We start from the raw sequence: 18,990 nt of genomic DNA on the forward strand, positions 1-18,990 counted from the left end.
AAAACTTGCCTATATAATACCACACATCTAAGAAGTGTGCATTTATGAGAAAACAAAATTAGAATAAGGCATTTAAACTGCATTTCATCCTGTATTAAATTATTTCCTTAATTTTCATTCAGTACACAACTATTTTCAAATCCTGTAATTGCATGCTTCTCTCAAGTCCCACTGAAACTGAATCCTTTTAGTTGAACAAATACAAACATCCTGAAGTAGAACTTAGGGCAAATATTTGATTGTTTGAGAAGGCATATTTTCATTTATTGTAAGTGGAAAATTCTTGGCAGTGCCTAGAATATTATCTCTAAAATTGCTGTCCAGATAATTTTGTTGACAGGTCTAAATTATAATGGAGTTAAGGTTAGCATTTCTTTAGTTCTTAATGGCTTGGTTTTTGCATTCCACCTTTAAGAGTTTTAGTCAATATGTCTTATCTTATCAAGACAAAGAATTCTACGTTACTTTATGAACACAGGTGCCTGAACTGTAATTATTCCATTAAAAATGTAACTTCTTTTATCTCTTTTATTTGACATTTGGTAACTTTAACTTCCTAAACTCCCTCATATATATATTTGTGATATGACAATAGAAGGTTTAAAGGATTTTAAATACTCAATTCTGTATTTCTGTACATTCAATGAATAAGGAATTGGTGATTTAGCTGACTTTCCAAACATTATTTATGAAGAGTTTGAAATAAAGTCATAATAACTTGTGAAACTATCACTAGGTGGAGAGAGAGATTTTTACTACCTGTTTTGGTCAGATCATTATGTTGAACAAGAAAAATGGGTACCAAGAAGAACTGGCAGCCCCCGGTTAATAAAGATTCAGCTGTAAGTGATCATGGCAAGTGTAATTTTTGTAAGCATAGCTCTTCATGTCTCCCCAAGTATTGGTTAGGTGCCAAAAGAGGGTGTGGCATGATAGTAAGCAAAGAGAAATGCATTGCACATCTGCTTCCTAGATTGAGTAAGAAATGTGATTTAGTAACCATCTTTTATCTTGCTGGGGCTTCTGATTATTAGACAGAAACAACATTCTAAAAATTAATTGGCAAGTCAAGCAACTGTAGCTAGTAAAAATAAAAAACCACATTTGTGTAAACCATCAGTATCTCAATAAGAGATTGCCCAGTGAAAGAGTAAATGAGTCAATGAGATGGCACTCACCCCTCAACATTAAAGAACATTGAACAAATGTAGTTTCTTTATTTCCTTGCTGAGACTTAATGTTTTGATAGTGAAGTACACACACACACACACACACACACACACACACACAATTTTGACCCTATTTGTCATCTTATATCAGTCTGCTAGTTAAATGGAAAACTTACAAATACACAGACCAAATTTTGGGCAATAATAGTACTCATGGTCCTTTCCTAATTATTTTTTTCAGTCATAAATATTATTTCATATCACCAGGACTGTTGTCTTCTTTATTATGCTCACTTTTTGCATATAAATAAAATACAAAAAGCAGACAAGACAAAACAATAGAAAAGTAGCAGAACTAGTAAAAATGCAGGGAGGAGGGCTGTCAATTCCAGTGCCAGTCCCTCCACTGATTTCTGTAATCATGATCTCTGAGCTTCCTTTCACATTTTTGAGTGACTATAGAAACTGAATCATGCAATAAGGATCTTTCTTATTATTTGAATCCTGTCTTAGCCAATTCCCGTGGAACTGAAGAATAGAATCAATTTTGATTCTGCAACAAGGTACAAAAGAAATATGACATGCCATGCTTTTCCAGCATCTCCACGACAGACAACTTACATGAAGAGAACAGCTAACAAGGTTACTTTTACTTATTTGATTGAATTCATTTGCTTATTTTTTTTATTTTTGGAAATAATTAATAATAAAAATCATGACAACATAAATTACTTTTCATCTTTTAAAAAGATTTGGTCAGAAATCCAGTATGTTTCTATCACCTTTCCAACCTCTTTAAACAGCAAATTAAATTCTCACTAGATTTTGAGCCTAATTTTGAATGCTCACGTTTTACAATGAATGTCATTATTGTAATGTGTTCAAATTCTATTTACAAAAAGAACTCTAAAAAGTCCAGTGTTTATTTTGCACCGTTTGTATATTTCTAAATACATAAAAGTTGTCTTCATTTTTTAAAGTATGAAACATTACATTATATAAAAATTAAAGAAAAAATTCTCTAAGTGTCTTCCTAATATATCTAATTTTTCATATTCATAATAATCAAGTAAAGAGAGGCATGAGTAAATCAATAGTGGATTACAGATAAATCATTTTTATTTGACCATGATGTCTCTAATATTTTGGTAGCAGAGTTCAATGCCTAGTTAAGTCACTTGGTCTTGAATGAAATTGGTGCATCTTTCATCCTATTACCCCCAACCAAACCATCCAGCCTTATTTCCCTCTGCTCTCCTATCAGTCAAGCAAGTTGCATTGTCCCCAGAACATGCCTTGCATCATTTGTTTCTCCATGACTTTGCTCATGTATACCTTTCTGCCTAGAAGACACTCGGTTATCTCTACTCATGTCTCCCTATCCAAATTCTGCACATTCTTCTATATACAGCTCAAGTCCCTGTCCTCTTGAAGTCTCCTAATATTGCAGCTGGTGGAATCTCTCCATCCCCAGACCTCCTAAGAAACTTAACCCTTCTTCCTTGCACCCTCACACACTGGGCATTTGGGTTATCATCCTACCTGGACTGTCCGCTCATTCAGGACAGGGGGAAAAGGTTTCACTTCCCTCTTTCCACTCTCCCCTCAACCCTGACCATGAGAATTATGTAGTAATCCTCAGTCAACACCTGTAGAATACAAGTGAATTGCAGTGATGTCTGCTTACTCTTCTGTTCCTGAGAGATATTCTATGGAGAGGATATTATGTGGTTGGATATAAAAATGAATACATGTAACTGAGAAAACTAGGAAGTTTTAGCAAACTCTCAAAAAGAAGGTAGAAAAATGCAAAGAGATTGTGGAGAGGCAAGAAAGTGCTGTACTGAGTATGGTATGTGGGAAGGAGAGAAACAATCCTTTCTCTGCATTCCTTTTAACAATCAAAAATTGTTTTTATATATTTATAAATTCTTCCTAGTGCATGAAACTTTTCCTTTATTCTATTTTGTAGGGAAAATATACAGATTACACATTAAAATAATAATAATGCATACCTTAATTCACTGGCAAATGTAAAAGTAATAGAAAAGGACATGTTTTCAGATAGAGAAACTCAGTGGCTTATAAAGCCAACAAACATCACAAGGAATAACCTGTAAGTAACTCAATCCTCTCAAGTGCTGCCATGCCCTTTGAAAATGGCTGATCTGTCAATTTCACACCTGTGCTGTATGTCAACTTTAGGGTAAACAAATAGGACAACTAGCAAACGTTGTCAGTGGATTTTTTAAAAATATTTTTCAAAAAAAAGACATCTGCCTAATGAACACATAAGAGAGCATACACAAATGCACAATACACACATACACACATATGTACATATTATCCCAATAGCTGAAAAATGACAGTAATGGCAGTGAACATAATCTACTAGTACTGCTTGTAGTGATGTATGTAATATATGAGGGTTGATCTTTTCCTTGACAAGAAACCTCATTCTATCAGGTTTAGATGTGAAATTAAAATGATAACACAAAGACATGCCTGTTTTTGAGGCAAAGTCCAAAGGAAAGTAGCACATGGTCTAAAAATCTGATAGCATATAATATAACAGCTTAAAACCATTACCAAGTAGTCTCTTAAGGCTTTAACAAGAGCCGCATACATGCCTACTATATTGTAGAATTCATCACTATCATGTATCGGTTGACTTAATTTTGAGTAGAAACAGATTTAAATTTCCTAAAGACACACTCTATAAAACATAATATCAAACAGCAGTAAGATGGTGCTTAGAATTCATTATAAGAGGTTAGAAATTCTCTTTGTAAATACTTAAATAACCCATATCTGCTTTTAGTAATTTAATGTAGGAGGCTTTTATGTTAGAGTTTATAAAATATTTTTTTAGCTAAGAGGCATTTATGCAAATAATCACAGAGTAAATGATTTTTATATATACTCTAAAATTGATATTGATATTTTGTTTCTGTACATTAAGTGACTCTTCCCAATCAATAAAAAAAAAAAAAAATAGAATACAGGTTACTAGGGGCCAGGGAGAGGATAGGGAATGGAGAGTTAATTCTTATTTAATGCCGTTTCTGTTTGGGAAGACAGAAAAAAATTGGCAATCTGTAGTGTAGATGGTAACACAATATTGTGAATGCAATTAACACCACTGAATTATGTATCTGACTATGGCTAAAAGAGGAAGTTTTGGGTGGCATATATGTTGCTGGAATAAAAATTTAAAAACAAAATAAAACAATAAAAACAAACATAGGACTGTACAACACAAACAATGAGGCCTAATGTAAACCATGTACTACAGTTACTATAGTTAATAGTACAATTATATAATATTCTTATCAATTGTAATAAGGGTACCACACTAAGCAAAGTGTTAAAAATGGGGCAGGTATATGGGAACTCTGTATTTTCAGCATGATCTTTCTGTAAACCTATAACTTCTCTAATAAAAATAAATACATACATAAAAATCTTTGAGAAATCCAATTTTCTGTTTTCATCATGCATATAAACTTTTTTGTGTTTTTAAGTGAAACAGTTCAGAGTTCTACCTAAAGAAAGGAACAATGGAAAAGAAAAGACAAGATTGTTTCCTAACTTCACCAATATAAGTGAAGTATGTTTAATACATTTCTATTCTTTGAAAATTGGAAAGGAAAATAGGAAGTAAAGGTAAGAAATTATAAATATCTTTCACATTTATTTGATAGTCTTCTTTATGTGGGATCAGGCCTATAAATTGCACTTAAGTCGTTTGGCTCCTCCCATGTGAATTCTGTGGCCTACCTGGTGTTTTTCCCATCCTTAAATTACTATTTAATTGAAGTTAAAGAAATGATTTGTTGCTACATAAATAATCAAGGCACACAGTCATAGACTGAATCTGTTAATATTTTTAACATCTACATCTCTGTGTGTCTGTGAATGTGAGGTTCAGTTCAGTCTTTAATAATAATAGTAATAGCCAACTCTTGAGTGTTTACAATGAATTGTGCACTATTCTATTTGCTTTATATGAAATAACACATTTCATTTCACATCTCCATGAGAGAAATACTATTATAATCCCATTTTACAGATAGACACAGAATTACAAAGGGGTTAATTTTTCCAAGGTCATATATCCAGTAAGTGGCAAAGTCTAGATTTGGACTCTAGCAGTCTGTCTCCAGAGCTGATCCTCGTAACACCACGTTTTTCTTTGATCCAAACAAGCACACCAGGTAATCTTATGAATAGCACAGTTTTATGTTAGCAAACTGCATGGTACTCTAACCATATATTACATGTAACACACCATATCTCTTACACAGATAATCCTCTTTATTAATGCCCCTGAAAGATAAAGTTCCTAAAAATATTCTGTTCATTTAAATTCACTTTCAATCAAATCACTAAATTAAAAAACACTCACTGAGTTCCTTCTAACCTAGAAACAATGTGGTGGGTCTACATCCTACCTAGATCAACTATAGTGGAGAAGATGGATACATAAACCTATAATTGCAATATCTTATAACCAATGTAATAAGAGAGGTAAAATTTAGGAATGAAAGTGCACAAAGGAAGGACTGTTTGGTTCTGTAAGCACTTTGCTGCTTCCATTTCAGAGATGTGCTATCTTCTTAACCCTACAATTTTAGGGATCAAAGGAATCACAGTAAAACCCTCCAAATGCCTCATTACAACTAAGTTTTACATAAATAATTACAAGGATCAGGATATACCTTGATACGCTTGGTATAGTGCTGGTTTATGCTTGATATTAATAGCATCCCTTTTTTCTTTAAAAGTAACTGGTTTGGATGATAAATTATATGGTCAGCCTAATAATCCAAGAAAATATCCTAGCCAGTAGGTGTAAATCACTCTTTCTCAGAGTGATGAAAGGGGCAGCTTCCAATACAAATGTCATCTATAACCTACAGAGTTCTTGTCATTGGGGTCAGAAGAATATAATTAATATACACCAGGTCCTGATCAGCCTAGGTAATATACGGCAACATTTATAAAGATTCGGTAATGCAGAGGACAATGATGAAGAACTAGGGACATTCTGTAAAAAATGCACTGGTCAAAATTCATTAGCAGTAAGTCATTTACATTACTGGCACCAGATAATTAATTAATACTTTGTGAAACCAGAAATGTTATAATTAATTAAAACATCATTCAGGATGTTATAATGCCATCATTCAGGATGGCCAACATGGAATAAAATATAAGAAACTTCTGCAAAAGTTGTGAAGGCCACTGTAAATTCCTCAGAATTATAATGGCGCATATTGCTGGAAGCTATGTTGTGAATGCGCATTCTGCTCATCATCAGTAAGAGGAACACATTTTTTGGAAGTAACTGGACCTTATCACTGGGACTTAACCACGAGGTGGGACAATACTATTAGAATAACAAAAAACAAATGAAAATATAAGCAAATGATCCAAAATATCTAGTAAGAGACAAAGATATTTTAAGGCAGAACCACTGTCACTCCATCTAGGTTTAGCCTTGCAACAAACTTAACTTTTTGCATCGTTTTATACAAGTAACAGTGTGCTGAGACTGTGATTGACCCTGGATCTGCACTTCCTTCACATCTGCCTGAGTAACATGTGCATTGGAAACTTACTCAAAGAACCCTAAGACCCCAGAACATGTTCATGCTGAATGAATGGCAAAGGCTAGTTGCCCTGAAAACCTTTATCCACACTTCTATGACTTCAATCTACTTTATATGTGCAAGACACAGAGAAGTTTTTGAATAATGTTCTTTCTATATTTTCTCTTCATTAAAAAAAAAATCACTAAGGTCAATGGTAAGTACTTATAAAGCTGTTCTATCATTGAATGTGTACAGCATGTTATGGTTTATAAAGTTGGGCATCATCATTTTTAAATGTTAGGGCCAAGGGTAATTTGATAATAGTCAAATTGTACCTCTTAAAGCTCTTTGGTTGGCAATAGAAAAAAAAAATCCTCAAAGTAGATTAAGCAAAAAAGTAGAACTTATTATAAGGAAATAAGGCTATCTCAAACCAGGGCTAAAAGTGAAAATAGATCTCACTAGGGACAGGAGCTAGGAAAGGGAAGTCTTTCATGTTCTCTCACCTTTTTTTCCTTTCCCTGCCTCCATGTTTTCTTTTTTTGTTAGTGGACTTGCTTTCTCCACTTACTTTTTAAGATACATGGTTTCTAAAGTAGAATTGCCCAATGGTAGTCTTACATCTTGATTGTAAATATCCAAAAATTAACTGGCCAGAGTTTTCTTGGTCTCGATTGTAAATTCCTAGGAGAGAGAAAATGATTGGTTCAATCTGGATCAGATGTTTAGTTCAGATCCAATCCAGGGAACTGAATTCAGAGGGAATGTGAAGGAAGACTCTATCTAAAAAGGGTGTGGGTATTAAAGTCCCAAGGAAGGGCAGGTGGGAACAGTTGATTTGTAATGCATGTCTCTAATGGACTAATTTTCATATTTGTATGGATAGGTTTCTGCATCTTTCTTTTTTTGTAGATCGACATAATCCTAATTTCTATAAATTTGTAATAGAGTTTGATGTCTGATGGGCAAGCTCCTCTACCTTGTTTAATATTCTAGAACTCATGGTCCTTTGAATTGTAGGATCGACTTATCAAGTTTCGTGACACACTTTCACTGGAATTGTACTGAAAGCATAGATTAATTTAATGAGAATTGACTTTTTTAAAATATTGAGTCTTTCCATCTGTGGCAGACTAGGGGTCAGCACACGCCCCATCCCTTAGGAAAAAGGGTGGAGTCTTGAACACACAGTGCCCAGTGACCAGAACACAGACATTGAGCCTAATCACTGTTGGTAATCAACTTTCACAAGACTCAGCTGAGGTTTCCTTGTAAACAAATCTCAAGAGGCTCTACTGAAATCAACTTTCAGGAGACTCAGCTGAGGCTTTTTTCTAACCAAATCTAGTGAGGCTCTGCTGAGCAATAAAAGGCACTTCTCTTCCTCTTGTTTGCATGAGTAATATGTGCATTGGTAACTTTCCCAAAGAACTACTATCAAAACCTAAGACCCTTCCATTTCCCAACCAGCTGCCTTTGGGAAAAATCCTCTTGTAAGTCAGTCCTTAAATTCATGGGCCACTTTTTGCCTGGCGTGTTTTTTGGTCTTGGGGTTGAGTCTGGCTGGAGTACCATCTATGAGAATAGGTGGATTCTGCTAATTTATTCAATTTATTTTTTGGTTTCTTCAGTCATGATTTGAAATGTTCTCCATGAATACATTACACTTCTACTATGAGATTTATTATTGGTACCTTTTAGATTTGGTTGCTATTGGGAATAGAATCATTTTATTCATATTATATTTCCTGTTTGGTGATTATTGATACACTGGAATACCATTAAATTTTGTGTGTTCACTTATTTAGCTACTTTGCTGAACTCTCTTATTAGTTCTACTAGTTCTGAGTTCTATAGTTTGGTAATTATACCAATAGTGTATAGGAACACTGTTGATTTTTATATGTTCTTTTAAGCAGCTTGCCAGACTCTTTCAGTAGTTCAACTATTTTTTTTATTACTAATCCATTTCTTACTCCTATTTTCTTTTCCTTGGCTTCTTGAGGTAAATGTATAGCTCATTTATTTTAATTTTTATTATTTTTTATTAGAGAAGTTGTAGGTTAAAACAAAATCATGCAGAAAATAGAAACCCCACCCCACCCCCAGTTTTAACACTTTGCAGTAGGGTATTATACTTGTAGTCATTAGTACAATGATGAAAGAATATTACTATAATTGCCCATTAACTATAGTTCATGGTTTATTTTAGGGTTCACTGTTTTTGTACAGTCCTATGTTTCTTTTAAAATTTTTATCCTAGTAACATATATACAACTGGAAATTTCCCCTTTTAATCACATTGAAATATATAATTCAGTACACATGACAACATAGATGAACCCTGAAGACATTACATTGAGTGAAATAAGTCAGACACAGAAGAACAAATATTGAATAACCTCACACATATAAAATAATTAGAATAAGCAAATTCATAGAGTCAGAGACCTAGCATACAGGTTACCAGGGGTGGGGGTGGGGCAGGGAATGGGCAGTTAATGTTTGTACTATACAGAGTTTCTATTTTGGGTGATGGAAAAGTTTTGGCAATAGATGGTAGTGATGGTAGTATAACTTTGTGAACATAATTAATGGAACTGAATCATTTATGTTTAATCCTTCCTCTTTAAAAAAAGTCCATATAATACTATAAAATAAGCCTAATACTTTAGCAGCATAAACATATATATTATATAATCTTTACTTTTTAGTCACTTCTGTTTTTAATTTCCATTATAATTACTAATTTACATTGTATTTTCATCTTTAACAAGAGTTATTTAGCAGCACATTTAAAATATTCGTTTTATGTTCTTTCATGATTGGCTTCAAATTAATTTTGACTATTGTCCAATATAATATGGCTTGTTGCCAATTCTGTGAAACGTGATAACACTTCCTTTGTGACCTACTACATTGTCAATTAGGTTTTTATTCCATGTACACAAACTCTCTTTAGGATACAGAGTTCTCTCTATATATTTCTACTTGCTCAAGGCTCTTAGATTGGTTGTTAAAAACTGCATTCTAACTAATATTTAGTATGCTTCAACTATCATTACTTAAAATCTCCCATTAATATGGAGGTATCCATTTCTCCATGTAATTATATCCATTTTTGCTTTGAATACTTCAAGTATATGTTCTCAATTGCAAATAAGTTCAGGATTATTACCATTTCAGAGTGAATTGTTTCCTTTATTATTGTACATAATGTCTTTATTAATATTTTGTCTAAAATTATATGTCATCTGATATTAATATTGCTGCACTAGTTTTCTTGTGATTAGGATTTGCAAAATGTAGCCTTACCCATCACCTTATATGTCTTTTGCCATAGATTTATAGCTGTATTTTTAAAATATCCTATCTGTATCTGTCTTTTAATAGGCAAGTTTAATCCTTTATACTGTTTTGATTACCTGATATGTTTGTGCTTATTTTTTCTTCTTTATTCTTCCTTCTTTTTTTTTTAAACTCAGTTTTATTGAGATACATTCACATACCATACAATCATCCACGGTGTACAATCAGCTGTTCACAGTACAATCTTATAGGTGTGCATTCATCACCCCAATATATTTTTGAACATTTTCCTTACACCAGAAAGAATCAGAATAAAAATAAAAAATAAAAATAAAAAAAGAACACCCAAATCAACCCCCCCATCCCACCCTATTTTTCATTTAGGTTTTGTCCCCAGTTTTCTACTCATCCATCCACACACTGGATAAAGGGAGTGCGATCCACAAGGTTTTCACAGTCATACTGTCACTCCTTGTAAGCTACATTGTTATATAATCATCTTCAAGAGTCAAGGCTACTGGATTGGAGTTTACTAGTTTCAGGTATTTACTTCTAGTGATTCCAATATATTAAAACCTAAAAAGCGTTATGTATATAGTGTGTAAGACTGTCCAACAGAGTGACTGCTCGACTCCATTTGAAATCTCGCAGACACTGAAGCTTTATTTCGTCTCATTTTGCATCCCCCTTTTGGTCAAGAAGATGTTCTCAATCCCACGATGCCAGGTCCAGATTCATCCCTGGGAGTCATATTCTGTGTTGCCAGAGAGATTTACACCCCTGGGAGTGGGGCCCATGTAGGGGGGATGGCAGCAAGATCACCTGCAACGGTGGCTTAGTTAGAGAGAGAGAGAGCTGGGCTTATTTTTACAGTGTTATTTTGAGTTTTCTGTTTGTTACCTTGGTACATTATTTTCTCCTATGAATTAGCATTCACTGGAGTGAAAACTTTTTAAAAATTTCCTTTCTTTGCCCTGCTGCTTTAGAAGTTATCCAGGTTATTTCAATTCTGTTAGTGGTCACTTTTTATTTTTAAACATATTTAACATTTTTTTTTCCAACAAAGTAAATTATGGTTTCTGTTCTGTCAAAACATGGAACTTTGTATATTTTAATTACCTTATATTGCTATTGTTATCTTTTGTTCTTTATTGCCACATTTAACACAATGTTTAAACTCAATAGTTAATTTATAGGCATCTCATTAAGTTTGGGGTTGACTCTTGTTTCTGGCATCTTATGCCATCGGTTTGGATTCCCTCTTTTTCCTGCTTAATAATGGTCCTTTTAGTGAAGATATTTTTCATGAGAATTTCTTTAGTCTTTGTGGTATTTTTTGCATGTATGGTATTCAGTAGCGGATAGTTACTTTTCCTCAGCACTTTGAATATATTCCACATCTTCTGGAATCTTAAATTGTGGTGAGAATTTAGGTGTTAGTCATTGTTCTTTAGCAGGCAAATTGTGCTTCCTCTCAGGAAGTTTCAAGCTTTTATTTTTCTTTTAACTAGATGAATATTGTATTCAAAAAAATGTAAATTTCCCTTTCTCCTAAAACTTCATGAAAATGAGAATAAAAGGAAAAAACAATGCATAGAGCTACAACAATAAAAATATTAGGGGAAGACATGGTAGCAACACAGTTTTGGAACCTCTAACACATATTGACAAGTGGCAATTTATTTAGCAGACCAGGTAAAGCTCACATCTATCCCAGCATTGGCAGAAGCTCAAAATCAATCCGATTGTACCACATTACACAGGAAATACTGAGAAACTTGAGGTACTAAGTGCCTCTGAAAATGATAATGCAGTTAGAGCTGAAAACAGAAGGAATAGTTTAAAGACCATGTGATGGACTAGATTTGCTTGTTTTTCCTTCATATTCAACTTTCAATTAACTGTGCCTCCCCAACCCCATGAGTCCTAGAGGTTTATGCTCTGAGACACTAACATTTGGAGGCCCATAACTGACATAGCCCAGTTAGATCACCCTACCTTGAAGACCAGCAGTCAACAAGTCAAGCCAATACTCACAGCCATTTGAAAATTATTTCCATGGAGGTGTGGACCCTGCCCACTCAGGGTGGGTCTTGATTGGTTCACTAGATTACTTAAGAGAACTCAAGAGCCGACACAGCCACTTGCTGATGCTTAGAGATGCTTGGAGATGCAGACAGAAGGACGTTTGGAGATGCTAAGCTAGGAGATGAATCCCAGAGTTTGTCCTAGAGAAGATAAGAGAGGACTCCCAGACACTTAGAGAGAAAGCCACTGGAATCAGAAGCTGAAAGCAATGCAACCAGGAGCAAAGGACTGGCAGAAGCTAGCCATGAGCCTTCCCAGCTAACAGAGGTGTTCAAACGCCATTGGCCACTCTTAAGTGAAGGTATCCTCTTGTTGATGCCTTAGTTTGGACACTTTTTTGGGCTTAGGACTGTAAATTTATAGCCAAATAAACCCCTTTTACAAAAGCCAATCCATTTCTGGTATTTTGCATAATGGTAACATTAGCAAACCGGAACGAGGGTAAACAAGGATATTATGTTTATTAGCAGTCTGTGTTTCAATATTGTATATTTAGAATTATCACACAGCCATGTTTACTCCAGAGAAAGACTTTGTTTTGAGGCTTGGTTTAATTGATCCTTTCCTATTCAAAACAAACAAGAGATATTGGTTGAGTGTATTGTCTCTTATTCTCTCTGATGGGCACTAAAAGTATCTTAAAATTAGTGAGACTTTAGGTCAGAGATGCTATGAGAAATTAATTATATTCTCAAATATTTACAATGTATACATAAATGCCACTATATTATATCCTTTCATGGACTTCAAAACATATACAGCCAATCCTTACATTTGAAAGAAAAGGGAATGACCCATTATTGTAGGTTCCTAGACAGTTGGCAAAGTGTTTGTTTCATTGTAGTCCAAGAATTCCCCAGGACTTGAAAGATACATGCCACAATGGCTCGTGAAATCAAACCTCCTTTGTCATGAATTATGGGTACATGCATGCAAAGTACTTAATATTATTTTTCTCATATTTCTCTTATATATGCTATAGCAGGGAAACTGATGGTGGCCTGTACAGTGGCACATAATTCCACTGAGAAATCTGAGAGGCAACTCAAGATTTCAGATTCCTAGGCTTTTTCTTTTCCCCTTTTATTTTATGCTCCACCTTCCCCTCTTTTCTTCCTAATCTTTGCTACTAGGAGTGTATTTCTGCTTCCTTGAGAAAGTTCATCAGATACTTTAAAATAAGAAAATAAATTCTAGATCTCAAGATTTAAGGGCTAAGTCAAAGCAGATGAGTGCCATGACTCACTAAAATATGATGACATTAACATATGAAATAATACCCCATATTACTTAAATCATTCCCTTTAAATAACTAGAGGGAAAAATATGAACAATTATTTGTGATAAAAATCACATTAGTAAATGCATGACTTAGACTTTTGTAATGTTTCAGTTCCAAAAGGCATGACCAAAATACAGCAACATCAAAATACCTCATTGCAACCTTTCCTCGGTTGTGTCACTCTCCTGAACCATATCGTGGAGTGTGGCTGACTTAACAAGCTGTCTACTCCTGATAATTATTGTAAAATTCCTTTCATCTTATTCAGGGAAAACTCCTGTTATGTATTTACTTGTCATTATAAGAAAATACATCTTTATGGATTACCTCATCAACACATGCTTTAATATAACCTAGAAAATTGAGTATGGTTCCTCACATACCAAAACAATTCCTGTATGAGAAAATATTGAATTAAATTGGGATTTACTATCATATTGAGTAAACACTTTATCACTGATACGTTAATACTACCTAGGGACTTTGAGAGATTTTTTTCTTCCAATTTATAAATTAGAATTTATACTAGGTGTGACCTGGTATAGAGTTTTGTTTTCTTTATTTCTGTTCCTGTCTTTCAAAAGTGTCCTGCTTCTTAGAGGGATAGTTTTTAATTCGGTGCAAAAAGATTGGATCCAAAACATAGGTTAGACAATCTTTTTTTTTTTTTTGGTTATTACCATGAGAAAAAGTTCCTGTCTCACCATGGCTATTTCTCACATTAAAGCTCACTATAGCTGACCATAATTATTTCCTAAAGCTAAGAAATAGTTATACTTAGCTGCTGTGTAAAGTTAGAAATATGCTATATTTTGAAAGAATAATCCTGGTGGAATTGTGAAAGATTTCACAGAGGAGTTGGCCTATGTGCGGGTCCTTAAAGCTAGAATAGGATTTTGATAGGAGGTTAGAAAGTAAAGAAGTGTTTTATCCACGAGGGTCGAACTTAATTCAACTCAACAAATACTAAAAATGAGCTATAATAAGTAGAGTTAACTCCTACTGAACAATGCTAGGTTCTGGTTACTACTCTAAGTACCTAACATGAATACCTAAATTAATCTATTAAAAAACCTATGAGTTAGATACTGTTAGCAATCCTATTTTATATATGAGGCTCTGAGGCACAGAGCAATCTCTCATGTATTAAGTGGTAGAACCAGGTTTCAATCCAAAGCAGCTAACTTCAGAGCTTATACATACTGTTAAAAACAAGGACCCTGGAGCTGACTACCCGACTTCAAATTTTGACTCCATTGACAGCACTCAGATCAGAGCTCAGCACATGGTAAATGCCTAATAAATGTTCACTATTTAGTTATATTTATTACTATTCACAATAAACTGCTATACCATAACTACCTCTGTGTGGCTATGTATAAGTTCTTCAATGTGTTGTAAGTGATACAAATTTGAGAAATAGAAGATCTCAGTCCTCAATGGACTTGCATTCATTTAGGAGAAATAAATACATAGCCCAGAGGCATAATGGGTTAAGTATGAGCAAGATTAATTTCAACTGGAAGAGATCAAGCACGTCCTCAGGGGTGGTTTTTGAGCAGAAACACGGAATGGAAAAGTTTGCAGTGAAGAGATAAGAGGGGGAGCACTATGGAATGAAAGGACAGTGTGCAGAACACCTTGGCTCATGTTTCGTTTGCATAGAGTGGGGAGGGTAATGAGAGGCCAGGCAGGAAAGCTGTGGCCTTCTTCAGCTCTCATGGAGCCTTAAAGAAGTGTTTAAACAAAGCATTTTTTGGAAGACTGTTTTGGTAACAAGGCATAGAAAGGAAGAAGAGAGGGCAGGGCTATTACTCGAGACATTACTAGAACTATGTAGGGGCCTGCTGCCATAGCTTAGTTCCACTTTCATAATTCTAACAGCACACTATCAACAATTTGTTCTATGTTGGTGGATGAGTTACTCATGGTTTTGATATCTATTTTCTCATCTGTAATTAAGGATGCTGAATTGATAAGCATGTGATCATCAGCTTCTAGAGTACAGATCATCATCAGCTGGACTCTCTAAGCTTTGTTTTGTGTTTAAATACTTTGATAAATAATTTTTGCCCAGGATGGTGGTTCAAGATACTAGTATTTTCCCTCTATCAGTAAATTCTTATTTTTACTTAGTATTTCCACTCATTTGGTACACAATACTATATTGTTAATTATTATTTTACCTTATTTGTATTTCTTCTCAACTAAACTATAAGCTAATTGAGAGAATGACTACATTTTATACTTTTATATCTTCACAGTGCTGGTATATAATAATAGGCTCAAATATGTGCTTATTTAATGGATTAATGACAACACGAAATTCTGTTCGTTGATTATGGTCCTTTTCCAGTGGGTTTAAAAATTTACCAGACCCAGTTTTTAGAACAAATTTTACAGGTAAAATTAAAACAATGATTTGTTTTACCACCACTGTTTATGTAAACTTAAAAAATATTAATTTTTATTGTGTGACTTATAGCTTACCTACAAAACTAGAGCACATATCACTGGAAAGAGTGGAATAGGATGTTATTTCTTAAACATAAATGTTCAAATCCATAGAGTTTAGACGTTATTATAGAAAGATTATTTTTAAAATTATCAAAAGTCTAAATATATTATACATTCCAAATAAGGAAAACTGACTTCAAGTTAAATGGCTTCTACTTTGGAATTTTTGTTGTGACTTTCACATCATACTTTCACTGTTCTTTGGATTAGAGTAAAACATATTATCCTTTGATGTTTGATGCCTGAAGGGCCCCTTGATACTTTAAGTTGCTACAGCAAACAAAGTCCTGTTGATCTGAGAAACTACTAGAAGTAAATTTTAAAACTAATTATGGTTCTCCTGCTGAGAGTTTCTTTAAGAGCCACTTTCCACTTCTGTCAAACATTTGCAGTTCTAGTACAAATACATTTACTCTTTTTTTTTTTTTTTCAGAATTAATTCACTTGCATTTAAACTTCAGGATAATGTTTGCCTTTCGTTGTGAAATAGGGGAGGGTTATGAAGAAATTTTCAAAGAATTAAAAATTAACTCTTAATATCCCCTTTTAATTTTGCAAAAATCCAATGGATCCATTCCTAATAATCAAAGAGTTATATGATTATCTTATGGATTTATGAAAGTCTCATTGCCAATGCAAGGTTTTAAGAAATAAAAAATCAGATTCTTAAGAAATAAACTCTCTAAGTTGGCTGTATTGCTAATCTAAACATTAGTGGGAAATTGCTAAATGTTCTTTCTTCTTTTGGTCACATTTATGTTTTTCCTCCCATGAGAAACAAACATAGCAGCCATGATTTCCCTGCACTATTTTCTGATCAACCCAGCTGCAATGTAATTGCCTGTAGATGATAACTTCTTGCCAGTCAAGAGTTACAGGGAGAATTTCTGTTGTTAAGATGTCTCCCTGACTAACATTTTTTGTTGTTCTAGAAAAGTACGTGTATGGGATTTAGCCAAATTTGTCTCTAATATCCATAACTGAGCTTATGTTCAAAAAGAGGAATTACAGTCAACAATAAATCTAATAGGGCCATTGGTGAAAAGAACACTTGTTATTTCACCAAAGAACACTTGTTATTTAAAGATCAACTTTTGATACTTAGGTATCATATGTAAAAGACTTAGTTATTTGAACACACAGATTGAACTTGAGTTGGACTGTGCAAAAGCTTTGGTTTATTGCCACCATCTAACATAAATAATTCATGGAGAGTGTCTCTCGTAGCCTCTATTATATTAATGGCCTCAGTGTTTTGAAGGTTGCTGTTTAGAATTTACTAACATCTAACAAAAATGTGTAAAGTTAGTTTCATTAACTAGGTTTACCTAATGCACTTTTCTTATTACCATCATACCTCTTATGACATTCAAGAAGATCCATTTAATAAATTTTAAATGAATGACTCACTTTATTCTTGCTCATTTTCATTTGACTGAACTCAAGAGCTATATCCAATAAGAAGTAAGTTTAAAATGAAGTTTCTGTCAACTATTTTCAACTAGCAAACATATGACTCACCTTCCAAATAAAAGCATATCAACATGAAAGTTTCTCAAGTGCATATTCTAGGTCATAGTCTTTGTGTTAATGAATTCCTTACTGAATGGTAAATTGTAAGAATATATTACCTTATTCCTATAATGCATTACCTGTCAGCAGGTAATTACCCATCAAAACCTAACCAGAGGGGAAGATTGTCCTGTGACACCAGTGACCTCTACAGGTAATATTAAAGAATAAAGTATGCTGTAATTGGAAAAAAAATAGTATTATATATTAGAATATATCTAGATAATGCCAAAGCATTTAACATTTACCAGAAACTCCTAATGAGATAGGTTGTTATTGCTTTATAATCAGTTTTGGAAAGTTTGTAATACATAGATTAAATATATGTTTTGAGATTTTATTAAGCTATTTTGAGCACATTTACCTTTTGTATATCACCTACAGTTTCTACAGAACCTATCCAGATAGGTCCTTTAAAATCTGTTTGGAATTATTTGATTAGGGAACTAATAGAGATAGCAAATAGCCAGCTGGTTTATTAGCCTGCCTGGAGATCTGTTTCCATAATGAGCTGAGTGCTTATGATGTACGAAGCCCTTCACATGCAGTCTCAGGACCACCCAATGAGATAAGTGCATTATATAGAAAAGTATATATTGGAGAAAAAGACTTCTAAGTGACAATAAGTGGTAGAACTGTGAGGTGTGTCCCAAAGCCTCTGCTTCTGACCATTATACTACACTGGATAGATGAAGGTATTGTTTGTAAAGCTGTAAATAGATACATATACTTCAATTCTCAATGGCATATATTTAATGACCACTTATTTATTTAGTATGTATGGAGGGCTTACTAAATATATCATTATGGGCTGGTTCTGAATAGGTTGAATAATAGACAACAATTAATATGGAGGATTTTTAAAAAGAACAATGAATCACATTATTGGTTTAAACAAATATAGTTTGGTACTCTAACTGATGGTAAAAAGACAATGGTCACCACTCCAACCATTTCATTTATATAACTAAGTCATTATTTGTGGCACTTAAATCAACATTAAAATTCTCCAGTAACCTAAGAAAGATATGAGTAACTTTTATAGCTACAAATTTCTTATTGATTTCTTATATTAAATTTTCAGAAAGGATAGAGTTATCTTTCTCAAATTCACACTTTAGAGTTCACTATTAAGTTTATCTTTATCTTCTCTTTTCCCAAGTAACCCATGTAAAATGCGAGACACAAACAGAAGAATGATTATTTATGTTACTTTTACAATATAATGATGAAGGTGTGATATAGTCAAATATTGCCTATAGGGAGCCAACCAACTTACTATAAAATTCCTAAAATCTTAATGTTGTCATAAAAACAACAATAACAATAAAAACAAACAAAAACAAAAGCAGAACATCAGTACCTTAGTATTTCTTTGATTTGTCATGTATTTGTAAGTACATAAACAAAACCAAAAATAGAATTTTTAAAAAAGCACCAAGATTTCATAGTAAAG

This window comes from Choloepus didactylus, chromosome 5 (genome assembly GCF_015220235.1).
Source record: "Choloepus didactylus isolate mChoDid1 chromosome 5, mChoDid1.pri, whole genome shotgun sequence".
In the NCBI taxonomy this organism is placed as follows: domain Eukaryota; kingdom Metazoa; phylum Chordata; class Mammalia; order Pilosa; family Megalonychidae; genus Choloepus; species Choloepus didactylus.